At 42.0% G+C, this 15,399-nt stretch overlaps 1 protein-coding gene across 2 annotated transcripts in view; it reads right to left on the reverse strand.

The window, feature by feature from the left end:
• The window catches only part of Rarb (retinoic acid receptor beta), a 649,902-nt gene that overhangs the window by 550,261 nt on the left and 84,242 nt on the right, over positions 1-15,399 (reverse strand). For both annotated transcript variants that reach the window (XM_075988633.1, XM_075988632.1), the window contains exon 2: positions 14,577-14,692. The gene's annotated coding sequence lies outside the window, so the exon portion shown is untranslated. The remainder of the gene's footprint in view (positions 1-14,576; positions 14,693-15,399) is intronic.

The following is a 15,399-nucleotide window of genomic DNA, read 5'->3' on the forward strand; positions in this document are numbered from 1 at the left end:
CCCATGTGTGCAGACTACAGTGCATGGAGATTCCCCGTGTGTGCAGACTACAGTGCATGGAGATTCCCCATGTGTGCAGACTACAGTGCATGGAGGTTCCCCATGTGTGTAGATTACAGTGCATGGAGATTCCCCATGTGTGCAGACTACAATGCATGGAGATTCCCCGTGTGTGCAGACTACAATGCATGGAGATTCCCCGTGTGTGCAGACTACAGTGCATGGAGATTCCCCATGTGTGCAGACTACAGTGCATGGAGATTCCCCGTGTGTGCAGATTACAGTGCATGGAGATTCCCCATGTGTGCAGACTACAGCACATGGAGATTCCCCGTGTGTGCAGACTACAATGCATGGAGATTCCCCATGTGTACAGGCTGCTACAGTACACAGAGAATCCCCCCAATGTGTGCACATTGCTATGGTAACCAGGGCCCAAGCGGCTTTAACCCTTCATGGGATCAGACTGTGTTCCTTGACCCGGCACTGCAGAAGAGTTGGTGCTAAGCTTGTCTACTGGAGAGAGGTAGGGGGAAGATTTCAAGGTTTCTGGATGGCTCATTAGGCAACACCGAGTCACAACAGGGGAATACATTTTTTTCTTAAATTTTATTTTCAGTTTCAATTAATAGGAAAGAAACCATAGCAGAATATCCGACCTGTAGCCTTAAGCTTCACATGTCACAGAATAGCTATAACATGGCCCAACAACACCTTGTAAACTTAAAATATTACAAGATTTGTGTGGGGGATTTTAAATCTCAACTGCACGGTCCTCTTGTATAGACTTCATAGATGACAGCATCATGTCACTGTGTCACAAGGATGAACACAACTATGAGAGGTTGCCTAGCCACAGAGCAAGGGCTCATAAGTGAGCATCATTTCAACTTTTCTTGAGACTCCCACCTAACTGATTAACTGAAAAACCAGAATTTCAACTTAGAGTCTTGCTTGCATTTGCATCTCCCTGAATCCTTTCTCTGGACTTCCCAACACTGCTCCCAAAGGGGTTTGAAGTCTACCTGGTCTCATCCCAGTAGATGAATGTGGACTAGAAATTATTAGACTTCCAGCACTTCTGAGAAGCCCTTCAAATGTCCTCTGTAATTGGAGGAAAACTCTGTAGACCAGTTGACCTGAGAAGAGCTTATGGCATGACAAGGAAAGAGTCACAGGTTGTATGTTGATTCTATCATTCCATCAGAAAGTAGGTGGGTGGATGTCTAGATGACCGTAAGCATTCAAGCCAGAGATTTGCTCCCCAGGGGAGGGTACTTGCTTCCATGCTCAAAGACCTGAGATCAATTTCTAGGACCCACATAGTGAAAGGAAAGAACTGAATTCTGCAAGCTGCACATGCGTTGTGGCATGTGCTTGCCAACAAATAAACACACACAGAGGAAAAGAGAGAGAGAGAGAGAGAGAGAGAGAGAGAGAGAGAGAGAGAGAGAGAGAGATACAGAGGCAAATAAATAAAATGTAATAATTTTTAAATTTACATTGAAATACTAAATAGATATTCTAAATATTCAGATGCATGTAAATGAAGGAGTCATGCTCCAAACAAGCACCTGTTCAGGTAGTAAAAGACAGGCTTGAAATATCTGAGCCAGGGTGCTAGGGACGTCTGAAGCGCAGCACTGGTACTTGAGAGCTCTATGTCTTCACCTTTACCTGATGCTATGACTAAGGATCCTGCTTCATTAGGAGGCAACTGCATTCCTATAACCCTACCCAGACTAGACAGAGAATCTTCCCGAAATCACATTGCTAAAGATTATTTGTACATGCGAGCCTCCCTTGAAGCCTTCTGCATGCACCTCTAGATCCTCCAACAGATATGCATATATCCACAGGGTTGAGAACATGCTGGCACACGGTCTGGGTCCCTGGCCCAACTTTGCTATCTATACATGTCTTATTGCTCAGAATGAAGCAAGACTCTTTACACATAAAACATCCAGGATTCAGTTGGGTTGAATTATCACTAAAATACCCTGAAAAAATCAGATTCCTTCACCAAAACACATCTGTAGCATACACTAATGCTACGGGATCAGCAATGACATCATCCTAAGGAAGGCACTATACAGGTCCTGCAGGAGTTCTCTGAGAACCTGAAGAGCTGGTAGTAAATCATAGAGCCAAAACTACGTGTTCTCATAGTGAGAGACTGGAGATTGCTGTACTTTCTACGTTTTACCCATCTGTCTGCTCCTCACTCTGTATGACCACAAATGTCTTAGAAACTTTGTTTCTCTGCATCTGATCTATAAAACTCCAGCAGCCTCAATACCTCCACCCTAGTCCTATCTATCTACTTGCTTGTCTTTTAGAGGTAAAGACATATAATCTTTAATGGATATATGTAGCACCTCATTGTAAGGAATTTGACATGCCTCTTCAATGCACTCTAATTTTTAATTAGGCCTACCTATTCTAAGAATAGTAGGTCATATTACACATCTTTGGTCTGCTCTGTTTTAACTCCGTTTTACCCATAAGTCTTGCCATTGTTGATGCATCATGCTTCAGAACTCTAGGATTTCCCAAGAATGTATACATGGTGCTCTAACAGAAACTGTTGGTTCATCGTATCTTCAAAATATTCTGCAGAGAAAGAAAAGTACTCTTGGGGATCCATAGACCCCTCCCAGCTTCTTATCGCCCTTTAATTTCCAAAGGCAGTAAGTTTAGTTATGTAATGTCTACCGTGAAGTGGCTGAGTTTTCATAAAATCAGCACCTCAACTCAGGAAAAGATATTCGATTGTCCACCTAGTAGGTAGCTTGGGTTTCAATGATGATTATGCAATACGTGGCCCCTTTCAAGATGGCTTGAGAAATTAGTGCCCTAGAGTTCTAAAAAGAGTAAGTGGCAAATACACTTTTGAGTTACTATCAACTTGAAAGAAGAATCCAGCAAGTACAAACTGGCCTCACTGCTTGCCAACTCTGAGCCCCATACACACCTCGCTGCCTCAGACAGCAGTGATGCCCTAGGGAGCTGTAGGCTGTGTCAAAGAGAAAGAGAAATATTATCGCCACTCAGGTTCGCTGTCTGGTGGCTGCAGGCCAGCATATAAAGATGTTGCAGTGATCAAGTGCTCCAAGGGAATTCCCTTTACTTCTTGGCAGAAGAGAATCACAAGAGTACAACTGTGGAAATGCTCCTTCAAAGCAGCTATCTTTCTTGGGTACTGTGAGAAACGGATAAACAAGACACCAAAGAAATGCCCCTCTGTGGACTGAGATCTCTAAGCTGGTGGATCGCCTGACAATTCACAGACCATCCATGGTTGGCACTTGCACTTTGTGGGTGTTATTATTTACCGATCATGTATATGCACTTCACTGTCAACCTGATGTGAGTTCAGTTCAATCTTTGGGTCTGTAGACACTCTTTAGAGTATAGACTTTCATTACCAAATTAAGGTACCAGGACTATATATAGGCATCTATATAATATAATATAAATAAATACCAATACCTTAGAAAAGGGAAAGACAAAATTATGGCTAGCTCCACAATCTTGGCTGATCAAGTATGCCAACATAAACTTGTCAATGCTGAGTTTGATATGCATGATACTAGAAAGTGTTGTTTGCAAGGAAAAGCAAATATATTCATAAAAATACAGAAAAAAACCTTCAAAGACAATGAAGAAAGAAATTATAGAACACCTGTCCATATGATAGATCTCTCACTATCCCGGATTAGAAGAGAACTGTGCAAACGGCTCTCCTATCAAAAGTAATTTACAACTTCAATGTAACACCCACCCAAATTCCAACACTACTCTTCACATAACCAGAAAAACAATCCTAAAATTCATGTAGAATCACAAACCCTGGAGATGCAAAGGAGTCCTAAGCAGAAACAATAATGCTGAAGGTATCACAATGTCTGACTTCAAATTATATTGCAGAACAATGGCAAAGCCTGATACTGGCACAAAAAAAAACCAGTATCTAGACCAGTGGAGGACAAAAAGGGACCCCAAAATAAACCCACACAGCTGTTGCCACATAATTTTCACTGGGAAAAGAGAGTGCTGGCAAAACTGAACACCCACCTGCAGAAGATTGGGGTGAGAGCTATGTCTCTCAGCTCACAAAACAATCATTTCAAATGTAATCATAGACGAGTTTAAAACCCAAAACACTGGGGCTACAATCTACAATGGGAAACAGTTCAAGGAGTAAGTTTACACTGGAAATTTCTGTGCTGCCTGAGTAGCATAAGAAACACTCCCTCCAAATTGTCAAAGGAGATTGCACGATGTGAAACAGCTTCTATGAAGCAAAGGACTTTGAGCAAACTGAACAGATAGCCTACAGAATGGGAGATAATCGTAGCCAGCTCAAATTCAGATGTGGTATTAATAACTAGAATGAACAAATAGCTTCAAACATTAAACACCAGGGAAAGCCCACAACCAATCAATAAGTGGGCTAATGAAGAGACAGTTCTCTAAAGAAGAAACACAAATGACCAATAAATATTTTAGGACGTGTTTAATGTCCATCACCACCATGAAAATGATGCTTAAAGGTGCTTTGAGAGTTCACCTTACCATGGAGCTAGAATTGCAAGAAAACAAATGATATCAAATGCTTATGAGGATGAGAAGAGGTTTCCTTAATTCCTGTCAGCTGGAATGCAAACTGGTACAGCCATTATAGACAACAGTACGACCATCTATACAACTCCTGGCATATACTCAAATGACTTTATGTCTACTGAAGGACTTACACACCCATAGCTATTGCTACCCGACTCACAATAGCAAAGGACTGTAACCAGTCTATATGTCCATCGACATATCAGTGGGTATTAGAACTGTGGTATATGCACAATGGAATGTTATAGACGTATAAAGAAAAACACAATTACAAAATTCAGAGGGAACAGATGTATTTGGAAGCTAGTAAGGAAAGTAGCAGAAGCTTGGATTAACTTATGAGAGAGGGCATGCAATATTTATCTTTTGGAGTTTTTAATGTTTGCATATATGCACGCACGGGGGTAAGAATGCAGGAACAGACTACAAAAACAGGAGCAGGGGACGAAGGGGAAAGAGTGGTTGAGGAAGTGGAGGAGGGCAATTCAACACCTGTGACATAAAGGAGAAGGCAAGTTGATGGAGGTCAAAGGGCAGAAAGGGAGTGGTGGGAGAGAAGAGAAGGGGGGATCAAAAAATTAAATTAGCTGCCTGAAAATACCAATGTGAAATCTAATGCTTGGTATGCGAATTAAAGTTAAAATTTATAAATAAATCACATAACTTAATGGAATAGGAAGCACTTACTAATTGAAACTATGCCACTGCTCTCTGTGTGAATGTAACCTGGCTGGAATGCCATCGTTTCTATGGCGTAGTTGCTTCCCCACGGCCCTACAGAAATTGATGGCTATCATTTGTGCTCTTGATTTTGGCCCCATGGAATTCAATGCCACCAAGCTTCTATTGGCAGAGGCACACTATGTTTCCCCAGTCCGTTTTCCTCCTTCCTCCCTAGATAGTGTTCTACAGTTAAGGCAATGCTTCTGGGGTGCTCATGACATAAACGCCACCACAGCATGGACAACAGATGGCCCCACATCCACTCATGTCACCCCTGTAGGGAAACAAGTACAGGATGCGTGAGTAGCGACATTCACTTGCCACCACGGATGTAGGAACGGTAGACTGCAGGATGCTCCTCTACAGTCCCCATGTCCTATGGACCTGGATGACAGGCACAGATGGTCATTTCTACTTCAAACTCCAGCCCCGTCTATCACTTCTGTTTGTGTGATACTATGCAAGTTGTCTAGCCTCCTTAGCCTTAGTACACATTTCTCAATGAAAACAGCATCTATTCAAGAACACACCAGTATGGATTAGCCAAGACAATGGTATAAAATATTTAGTGTACAGTTCGGTTCCAGCCAGGTGATTGTAACTACTATCCCTACAGTTTGGAGAAAGATTGAAGTAGATAGGACATCATGAGATTGGGGCCAGCCTGGACTACATAGTAAGTTCTGGGGCAGCCCAGGCCACAGAATGAGACCTTCTCTCAAATAAAACAAAAAATATATATTGAGCACATATTCAAGTTTTCTATAAACATTAGATAGTCCCATGATTTCAGCAAACAATTACCATCAGACACTGGTCTATGTGGGAAGTCAGAAGAACACAATATACAAGGAGATTCTGAGTTCAGCAAATATAGAATCCAGGGCAGTGTGGTCAACTTTGGTGGTCCAAGATGTTCCCACTTCCAGGTCAAGACTGCAAGCTGACCTTCTATCATAGTGGTCTTCAACCTTCCTAATGCTGTGACCATTTAATACAGTTTCTCTTGTTGTGAAGACCCCCTAACCACAAAATTATCCCTACTTCATTATTGCTACTTCATAGCTGTAATATTGCTATTGTTAAGAATTGTAATGTAAATACTTTTGGAGACAGAGGTTTGCCAAAGTAGTTATGACCTGCAGGTTAAGCACCATTGTATCACCTTAGGGTTTAGGATCCTTGACCTCTCCTTGCCCACAATCAGTATACTCCAAGGGAGCAAATCCCAAGCTCTTATAGACGTTCAGAAAGGATGGGCTCTTTGTGACGTTATCATTCCCTTTTACCTAGTTCCAGCTATTCTTTACCCCTCTAGTTTGAAAAACCAAACTGGAGATATGTTTGATGCTGGAAAAGAATGATTTTGTCCAAGTCTCCCAATCCTAGAACATAATAACCATGACAACTAACTCGAATGAATTTTCAATGTTCAAAGGCATCGAACGCTGCTGCCTCTGACCTTTGCTATCCTGTAATTCCCCTCTGCTTATTTGGAGAAAAGATCCAACTGTATGTGTGAAGTGCCATTTTTACAAGAGCGGCACCTTAAAATATTCTGACACAGCGTTCCAGCCGCAGTCCTTAACGTTAGACAAATAAAGACAATGGAGGGCCATGCCGGCCTGTTAACATATGCTCAAAACCTGCACCCGCATTTCTATGCCTCTCCTCACTCCTGCTGCAGCGAGAATTCATTTAGATAATTCCTTAAGCTCGGAATGCTTAGCATGTCACATTTCCACCAAGTCTCATTTATATAATTAGTGCTAACATATGGCCCAGAATCAACATTGGAGGATTGGAATCACTTTTAGCCTGCCGTTAGACCTAAAGGGCTATGGATTCAATATGGAGGAAAGAGAATTAGGCATGCGAGTTCCATTTGCGATAACAAGAACCTTGCAATGGAAATTTACCCCCAAAAGGCTTGGCTGCTAATCACATAGCAAGCAGAAAGAATTACATTCTTAATAACCCTTACCAAGTGCAATAAAAGGAAATAGAAGTTTGTTTTATGCAGTGCTTAGGGTTACTGCTTCTCCCCCTAAACTGAGAAGGATTTTCAAAACTCAGGCTATCAGCTCTGATTACCCCAACAAAATTCCATCTCATGTGGTCCAGTTTAGGGATCTAAGGCAAGAGACACCTTGGCCTCATTCATTAAGATGCTCAGTTCACACTACTTAATCCACTTGGCACTCAGTTGCACCAGACAGCTTTCCCAGCCATCTCTCATGGATTCTCTACTCCAAATGTGGCCTTCTCAAAACACCCAATAGCCAACATCATTCCTTGTTCTCATTTTTAAAAGACTACTGAAATCTTTGAAGTAGTAAGAAGATAAGGGGTGAGTGGCTAAGCTAAATAATGGACAGAAATCTAGAGTATTCGCAATTCAACATAAAACCCATAGTAAAGAGGAATTATTGGGGCTAGGGATGCCGCTCAGTGGAGGTGCACACCCTTATTTTATGTGAAGCCTGGGTCTAACCTTCAGTTAAACATCATCCTCTCAAAAAGAAAAAAATTCTCACATCACTGTGAGATTTATTATCAACCCATCATGAAGCTAATGCTCTTGACAGTAATGCTTACAGTAAACTTAAAACTTCAGGCAACACGAGGCACATTTAACTAATATAATACCACTTGATCCTCATAACAGCCTCTAACTGAAATTATCTTGATTTCACAGATGAACAAGTTGAGATCATATGATTTGAGTGATGTCACTTAGGCAGTAATGGCAGAGAACCCCTAAACCCATGCTTTTTAGAGTCAAGTACTTAATTCTCTGCCTGTCTTGGGTGTCTTGATGTCTCTCCCTTAGCAGTTAGCCATACTAACAAATCTCACTGACTCTAAACACTAGAATTATTAATATCTGTGTTCATTACAACTTATTTCATTAGACTGGGGCTTTGGTAGCTCACATCTGGATTAGAATAATTAAAACCCAAGGTCCTTTTTATACTGATGATCTTTCTATAATTACCGCTATTATAGATAGTATCTTCTAAGCTCAACAACTCTCATGTCTATAGAGTCCTTTGGGGGTACCATACCCACCAGTTCCTAAGACAGGGCAGCAGAGCTAAGTTAGTGCCCACATGGAATAGAGAGGACTGCAGGTAGCCCCAGTTACCAACGGAGAGCTGGGTGACTGGGAGCAATAATTGAACTCTTGGAAGCACGAATGAAAATACTCCTGTGCATATGGAACTCTCTTCTTCCCTTCAGGGAGATCAAAACTGCAAGTATCCAGCCTGGATTCCTGAGTAGGTGCACCCCGATCTCACGGGGAAGTCTTATGAGACCATGGAGACATCCACACTGATAAGCTGGGGCTTATCTGGAGGTATGGAGATGTCCACACTGACAAGCTGGGACATACCTGGAAGCTGTTAGTTTCCCAATCTCATCAGCTGCTCAAGCTAACTCAGACAGCGGTCTTCCCTCTAGTTTTAAAAGGAGAACTCTAGATGCAAGGCTTTCAAATGCTAGTCCCTCTATGAGTGCTTTACAGCCCACAGGACAGTGAGACAAGAACAGAAATCAAGGAAATTCTTATAAAGCTACATCTGCTGTCTTCCTTACCTGAAGGGTCGTGGGTATAACCAATGGCAGAGAAAAAATACTCACAGAAAATGTGTTTTTATTTAAACTGGAAAAGTCTCCAGACTTTTCATGAAACTAGTCCCTAAAAATGTGTCCAACCAGTACATTGACTATGCCAAATATTATAAACAATCTAGAGGGATATCCAGTGAGATACCTCATCAGGCAAAGAACTGTGGGAAAGCAGAATGCAGAGGGATCTGAGCTGTGGCTTAGATGGGCAACTGACTTGAATGATAACTTTAAAATTAAACTTGTATCGAGTCCTTTCATTCCCCTCCTTGAGGAGTTCTCTTTTAGATAAAAGATATGGCTCCCCAATTCTTGTAGAATGATCTTTCTACAGCAGGAGTTTTTGAGGCAATGAAGAAATTCTCCCCTACTGGGTTCTCACATTATTTCTGTGACTGGACAGAAAGGACAATTTGGTATGAAATTGTCAAATGAGACTCCATTAGTGCTGTGAAAAGAGGAACTGATAAGCCAGCCACTGACAGCAGGCATGGAGCATGATTCCCTCTGAAGGGACCCATGCAGGTCACTGAAAGGTTGCAATTCCTAACCTCCAATGTGGACAAGTGGAGCACAGTGCTGTTCCAATCATCTTGTGTCTCAGTTTTAATAACACCAAAATGTGTTTAAATAAATGGGAACTTGGTTTTGATGGAAATCATAAGATATGTCTAAAGTGAGTGGCATTTATTTATAAGGAAAATTGTTACCCAAGGGGTTATTTATACACATTGTGGGCTTATCCCCTGCTGCAAATGTGGTATTATTCTATGTCAGAGCATGTCTTCATATGTGCTTTTATAAAGGAACTTTCATGTGGAATTGCTATGACGTGCTGGCAAATTTGCTTTGGTATTAGAGGGCTACTAGCCAGAAGAACACAATTATTAGTACTGCAAAGAACATGTTCAGCATCTATGATGGCTTTCTGAAAGAATTGCCAAAACAAACCAAATGTGAGGCATGCATCATGGGAAAAAATGGAAACAATGATTTTGACCAAAATTCAACCCCAAGAAAATATTTTTTTCCTAGGGCATCACACAGAGTGTCTTTTCTGACACTTTGATTTCTATGTGAAAGTAAGGAACAGCTTCTACTACAAAAGCAAAGGAGTACTCAGAACTGAAGGGATTACCGAATACAACTTACACACCACTGCTGTAAAAATACGTTAACTTTTGATATTTGGGCCACAGGTTAAAGAGTTCCCACATAAAACAAGGATTCCATTTCTAGGCATGAAGAAGAGACTCCAACAAATGCTCCAACAGATACTGACCAGAACCAGAGACCGTCTTCAGATAGTCATTTTGCTGGTTTGAAATCACTGAAAACAAGTACCATACATGGGAAGGACTACCTGAGAGTCTTATTTTTAGGTCAAAGGAGAGAAAATATCTATAGGACTGAAATCTAAAAATGCTCATCTGACTTAGAGTGCAGGTATCACAGGTTTCTGAAGCACATGGTGCTTTAACAAATGTCACTCAGAGAAAACTCTAGGGCAGTTGTGGGCATTATTTAAAGAAGAAAATTGTCCTTTTGGGTTATGCCTGTAACCCCAAACTAGGGTAGTTAAGGGAAAAGGATTGTCTTGAGTTCTTAGGTAGATGGGGATACATAGTGATTTCTGGGCTAGCCTGGACTACAGAAAGAGAACTTGAGTAGAAAAGAAGGGAGGCATGGGGGAAGGAGAAGAAGGAAAGGAACGGGAGGGGAGGGGAGGAGGCAGGAGAAGAAGAGAAAGAGAGGGAGAGAGACAAAGAGAGACAGAAACACAAAGAGAGAGAGAAAGGGAGAGAATGTGTGTGTGTGTGTGTGCTAGGTAAAAGTAGAGGGTAAAGGGGAGGTGAGGAGGAAGAGGAAAGAAGTGACAGGAGGAGAAGAGAGGAGAAAGGAATGTGTTGTTAGCGTTGTCCTCCAAGAGCATCAGCATCCTGTGGCTGTACCTTTGGGTGCCTACCCTGCCACTTTCCCTGCTTCCCCCTTGACCTGACCAAGACTAATTCTGTCTCTCAACTTATCCATCTCTCCTCAACCATCAACATGCAAGCGACCAGGACAACATAAGAAAAGGAAACATATGCTGGTCCCCACACAGTCTGGGTAGCAGGGTACCCCATCATCTAAGCACCAGGAAACACCCCATTACTGTGTCAATACTGGTTTATTACACTGATACTGTGTGACCAGCGTTTAAAGTTTTCTAAAGAATCGGCTATCTGGATCTTAGACTGAGACCTTTCCAGTTTTAAAACAAACACTGTAACTACTTAAAACACTCTGTGTACCAGATGTATCTGTGAATCTAGCTCCCTCCACCCAACTGTGCCCATGAGTGTGCCCTCCTGTGCACAGACAACCAATACAATACGCACTTGACTAAACACATGCTTAGAGGCAGTGTCCTAGGCAGGTCTGGAGGCCCTTCTGAATAAGTGGATCCACAAAGAAAAAAGCTCATCTCCTACCTCTGCACGCAGTCCCCACCTCTTGACTTGCCCTAGATCCCAGAACCTGCCTTGGAATCCTGTTTTCTGATCCACAAAGGAACTGGGAAGGAAGGCACTGTGGGGAGGGTGTCTGGATGAAGAGATTGGGAGAGAGGTGAGCTTCAGATCAGCCTCAGAATTAGGCGAGCCCCTGGCACTAGACAAGAGGGTGGTGGTGTTTATCCCCTCCCAGACCTCACGGCACTACATGGAGGAGCAATGCCTTGGGACCACTGTGACTCCCCAGCGTCTTCTCTTTTTACAGTGGAAAGACTGGCTGTAAGGAAGTGTGAGAGGAAGACATGACTTTCATTTCTGTTTCCTTGTCATAAACCTGCTTAACCAGTAGTTAAAACCCAGAGCATGTCTCAAATGAGACAACCACTTTTTGAAATTGTATCTTTAAATTGTTAAAAAAAAAGATGAATTTTATATCCTTTTACAGACAATAGCCAAGAGAGAGATTCATTTTTATTTCGTATAATGGCTGCAACAGTCATATGCGACTATCACTGAGACTTAGCCAGCCTCTGCAGAGATAGTTAACCCAGGACTGGCCTCTTCCTTTGGAATTTTGGCACAGCACACCCTACACACTGCACAGCATTTAATTAACTGGAGGCCGTTCTCAAGAACACTTAATTATAGGTCAGTATTCTGACTATATAAATCATGGAAAAGGAAAGGAAATGACACAAAAGCCCTAGACTAATATAATTTATAGCTCTCTGAACTAACACAGGGAAAGAATGGAACTGCTGTATAATTAAAGATTAGGTTAGTGCCAAAAATCATAATTTTCTGCTTGGCTTTAAAAGAAAATGTCATGTTAATGACAGTTAACTTTTGATTACCCAGAGATGATTATGTATAGTTTGTGGATTATCTATGCCCTCTCTTTCTTCCCTTTTCTCTCATGTTGCTTTATTGCTAATTAATCCCTCTATGAGAATTCTGATTAAGGAAAGGAAGGGAAGTAGATTAAATTAGTCTTAGCTGCCTTGGATAAAACTCTTGGTTCAGCTAATGTGAAAAATGTCTCTCTGGATCTCAGTGTTCTTTCCTGACTTTGAAAATAAGGGGATGAGAGGCGGAATACCCAGAAACAGTGTGACACTGGGGACGTGAAGCAGAATGCTCAGAGGGACACTGGGTTCTGTTAGAGACTTCGGACACTTTGATTTCACTATGGCCCAATGTCCCCACAAGTAGGCTTAGAAAACTCTTACCACCAATATTGATAAATAAAAAAATGCATCTCCAGGACAATTCTGTGCCCTGTCACCACCGCATATTTGGAAATCCCAAGTGTCTATGAAAGCTCTGGGACCTTGCCGTATCTCCAACAAACATAGACTATGAGTAGAGGGGCGTAATTCACAATATTAAAGTAACATGTGGAGCAGTCTCTGGAATGCATGGTGACATTGCCAAATCAAGTAGAAAGAATGCCTAAGACACCTAGAAAAGACTCTCCTTAGACCATCAGCAACGATATGCCCTCGCCCTCAATGTACCAGAAGACCTCCCGAGACCCTCAAGTTAATTTTCAATCTACAGGCTCTCCTAAAATATCAAAAAAAAAAATCACCTACTGTATGCCAGTTCATTAGTAGTTAAAAGGAAATAAAAAGCAAATCTAAGTAGAAAAAATGAGCACTCATAAAAAATGCAATAAGGAGGAGACAACAGCCCATAAGGCTGCTGCCACCCAGTCTGCTATACCAGTAACCACGTGGGCAAGCGAAAACGAATCCTTCCTGTTGCCCTTCCTATGTGGAACGTTCTACGATGGGCTATAGAGAGGTATCCATCCTGACACACAGTGTAGTCTAAATGGGAGGGTTTTGTCAAAGTCAGCAGAACATCCCACCGTTCATAGGAAGATAGGGATGTGGATAATTCAGAATACCAACAAGTTGAAACTTAAAATCCCTTTGTCTGGGAAGTTCTAGCAGAGATCTGTGTGAACAAGGGTGGACGTGATGAGAAACGAGCCTCAGAGTGGAGGTAACAGCCTCCAGGGTGGCTTAGCAGGCTCTCATACAACCGCGGCCCGTCTATTTTCAAGGCTATTTTAGTTCGCTATCGTGGGCACATACGTATTGCTTATGGGTAATGGGAAGAGACTAGGTGCTGTTTTCCAGTTCTAATTCCTGGCACTCAGAGAGCTCCACACACAGAAGATGATGGAAAGCCTTTGTTCTGCACCTCAGTGTAACAAAGCCGTTCAATCTCTGCTTGAACCCCACAACAGAGTGCAGGAGAGCTTCACGGGTGAAGTCAGCCAACTACAGCAATTACTGAGCTTCAGGAAGGAAATGATGTACCAGTGAACAGCCACCCTTCATATCTGTCCCCACACCCCGAAAACATCATTTCATACAGTCCTGTGCAGAAGGAAAGTTATTCAACATACAATACCACGTGTTCTGTTCTGTTAAGCACTCCTTGTTGTGTTTAGGGTGCCTTCTGGAATTGCAAAATATTTCTGCCACATCATACTATAATTTGCTCCAAAACATCATTAATTTTCAATGTGCCAATAAGCTTTCTGATGCTTTATAAATCTTGGTTGTCACTCCTAAAGCTGTAAATTCATTTCTGCCTCATGACAGCTCTGTCTGAAGATGTTTTCTCCAATGAAGCAAATTCTTAAAACAAAACAAAACAAAGACAAACAAATTAACTAAAACACTGCCTTAGAAATGAAATGGTATTTGGTCAAAATACTAGAAGAATAAGCCAAGGCATTTTTTTTCCTTTGGCATTCAAATTAATGTAATTATTTATGGCAAGAAAAAGTGCTCCTATTTTGATTATGTAAATAACTGCCTGACGCAGAATATGGTAACAGCCCTAGAAGAATCAAATAAGCGGTTGTCATTCACAAAACCACAACAGAACAGAACTTTCCAACAGGCGAGGCACTTTGGGTTTATTAAAGCACACTGTTCAGACCCGAGAAAACCCAACTTAAGCAAAAAGAGGAAGCAGGTAGAATAAGCTCCAACTCCCAGGGGACAGAGATAGAAGAAACACACAGCTTCAGTCTGGAAATTCATTCAAACAAATCATTCGAGAGAGCGGCACTCTTACCAGAAGGGCTCTCCAGCACATCTCCGGCTGCGGCGCTCTCCGAACAGCCTCTAGAACTCGCAAACACACTGGGGACAGCCAGGTTGGAGACACACAGGCATTGCCATCCTCGGCTCCTAGGGACCAAGGCAACAGCACAACAATGAACACACGAGTCACCGTGCACACAAAAACCTCCACAATACCTTTTGGCAAACAACAATTGGAAAGGCCCCATTATTTATCGTCCCGCTCTTCAAAGGGAACTTCACAGCGAAACTGTAGGAAGCCTGCTTAACAAAGCAAAATGTGTTCCTCAAGGCTGAAGATGAGAAGAGTGCTCTCTGCTCTCTCACGCAGTGGGTTACATCACGGGAATGCATACCAAAACTCAAAAATCACACGTGTTTTCATAAATCTATATCACCGATTTAAAAATAGTTGGTCTGATGATGTTTCATTTCATTATGATTTAACAGATACGAGAGAGATTATGAAAACAGTGATCATTTAAAAAATACTGACTCCCTCATATTTTTTTTAAAGTAAAACTGGTTCAAAATTACTACAGTGGTCATTTACTGACTAAGGTCTCACCAACTGTGGTGGTACATGTCTTTAATCCCAGAACTCTGGAGGCAAAACAGTCAGTCATCGGACTCTACATAGGCCAGTCAGAATCACATGGTAAAATCCTGTCTCAAAAACAAAACAAGTGAGAAGCCCATCCATCAGAGAGCTGGTTTCTCTGAGAGTCCTAATCTCTTCTGTTCTGGAAGAGTTCACTGGGGGCCCAGCCACTCAGATACAGCCTGCATCTGAGCTCGGTGAGAGACCACAACAT

This window comes from Microtus pennsylvanicus, chromosome 10 (genome assembly GCF_037038515.1).
Source record: "Microtus pennsylvanicus isolate mMicPen1 chromosome 10, mMicPen1.hap1, whole genome shotgun sequence".
Classification (NCBI taxonomy): Eukaryota; Metazoa; Chordata; class Mammalia; order Rodentia; family Cricetidae; genus Microtus; species Microtus pennsylvanicus.